The 2,130-nt window shown below is 39.2% G+C and overlaps 1 pseudogene across 1 annotated transcript; it reads right to left on the bottom strand.

The window, feature by feature from the left end:
* Positions 1-64: 64 nt before the first annotated feature.
* On the bottom strand, positions 65-1,796 carry LOC149111270 (uncharacterized; annotated as a pseudogene). Its single transcript, XR_016208084.1, has 3 exons — positions 1,486-1,796; positions 1,002-1,232; positions 65-502 (listed from the first exon to the last, which is right to left on the bottom strand). The product of XR_016208084.1 is annotated as an uncharacterized LOC149111270 (transcript).
* Between the last annotated feature and the right edge of the window lie 334 nt (positions 1,797-2,130).

Below are 2,130 nucleotides of genomic sequence, written 5' to 3'. Positions count from 1 at the left end.
TATTTACCACTTGTGAACACTTGCATTGACCTTCGATTGTAGTACAATAAATCACCTTGAAACATCGCAGAAAGCTTTAGACCCTTCTTTTCACATCACAAGGATAGACAGCAACAGAGCTGTCCCATGAAGTCACATACACCCAAAAAATCGATTCTGTTTTAATAATTGTGCACTCTTAAAACTAAGTAATAATTATTATTCATTCACAACTTTTTTAGAGAATGCACTAGCAGTTTTATGTTTAAAAATATGCATCTCAAGAAGACAACATCCATTACAGCTGAGGATTATCAGCTTTTAAAACCAAAAATAATAGATTTGATTCCTATTAATAAAGTAAAACTACACATCATCATAGCCTCTTGACTGTCTGTGTGGAGTTGGGTAGCGTGCTCTTATATTGTCATAGATGCAAGCTGGGAGTGGTCTTCTGTTTTCCCATCCCATGTAAGAAAACAGCCAGCGAATGATCCAGCGAAATGCAACTGCCCGGATGAATCTGTAAAATAAAATGACTATCAATTTTTTTCATTCCTTTACTTGCTTACATTTCACTTAGTTAGATGTTATAAAATAATACATTATTTTTGTCATTTATCAGGTCCCCCGGGGGGGGGGGGGGGTACTCTGGATTTCAAAGGAATGAAGCATTTTTAGGGTTTTGGTAGGAAAAATGGCAAGTATTTTGTGGAGAGTCTCGCCTACATAAAGTTTAAGTTGTAGCAAATGTGTTTTGCAGATGGTTTTATGGTTTTCAATGGTTTTCAGTTTCTGATGTTTTTCTTTGTGATAAAAAATTCAAGGGTCAGAAATTTGGGATGTGATTTTTTGAGCCAACAAAATATACATATAATATGTTGGATCGGCAAAAATAAGTTATTACATAGAAATTCTACGAAAATTGTGGACTCCCGTACGAATAGCAAACTGATATCCGCGTTCGGGTGCCGTACGAATAGCCACTCCGAAAAATCTAATTATGGCAGAATTGAACTCACTCATTCTCTGGTACTCCGGTTCGACGGCGGTACGTTCGCCCATCCTTGTCCCTCAGTAGTGGAGCGACTTGAAGAAGCGCTGTTCTGTCGTGTTGTGTTATACAGGAGATGCGACAGCGTTCAATCGATCCATCGAAGGTCATTTTACCAGACGCATTGGCGACTTCCCTACAGCAACGAAACTCGCGCGCACCGACTAAGTTTTCGTCATTGTATAGTTCACATAGGCACCTGAAAGACAAGTGGAAGTCATACGATAGAAGTGAGCTTAACACAAAAAAGAGAAATCGAGAGATTCATGCCGAAAGATCCTTTACTTTCGGATGCAGAAAGAAAGCGGGAAGTGTAAGTTAAAAGTTCGATCTTCTATGATGTAAATATTGACGTGCCTAATACAGCAAGTCGGGTTTGTCTTCATGATTTCGCAACTTAAAGTTGGGTATTACAGCGTAAAAGTCTACGATAAAAAATACTGTATACCGACCACGAGTTAACCGGAACTTCTCTTTCGTATCTCGCTTCCAGCGCCGCTGGTGTAAGGCCATCTTCATCGACTTCATTTTCTTCTGTGTTTTCTTCGGCGTCTTCTGCTAGAGGTTCGTCTTAGTAGGGCCTAATTTGGCTGTATATTACCTCGACGTCTTCTTCCGCTCCCTCACTGGTTTCTTCGTCTTCGGGGCTGCTAGATATTTCTGAAATTTCGCTCGTTTCTGTATCGCTCGACACCTTTTCGTACTGAAAATAGTCATTGGATACAAGAAATTCTGACTGTGAAAACAAATGTGAGGCACCAAAGTGACGTCACGGCCTGGTATTTTTGGATTAAACTCGACCCATTCCCCTGACCATTTTTGAGGGTAAAATAGCACAACTTTGAGCGCTTGTAAAATCGTTAGTTTTTAAGTTAGACGTTTCAAACTTTGGAATCTTGTTTTTTATAAGGTAAATATTATAACTAAACAAAAACAATTTTCACTTCATAGGCACTTTAAGTACGAATAATCTTTTGTTACAGCTTTTCGTTAACGGACACGCTCGATGACATAGAATCTATGGCCCTCCGGCCGTAGATTCAAAAATATATGTACATCGCAGCCTTCCAAAGCGTAGCTAGACTCCGAATTGTAAT

The sequence above is a fragment of the Orbicella faveolata genome, unplaced genomic scaffold (genome assembly GCF_042242905.1).
Source record: "Orbicella faveolata isolate gen_17 unplaced genomic scaffold, um_ofav_v1 contig_24, whole genome shotgun sequence".
Taxonomy (NCBI): domain Eukaryota; kingdom Metazoa; phylum Cnidaria; class Anthozoa; order Scleractinia; family Merulinidae; genus Orbicella; species Orbicella faveolata.
This window is presented reverse-complemented; position numbering and strand designations above follow the sequence as displayed.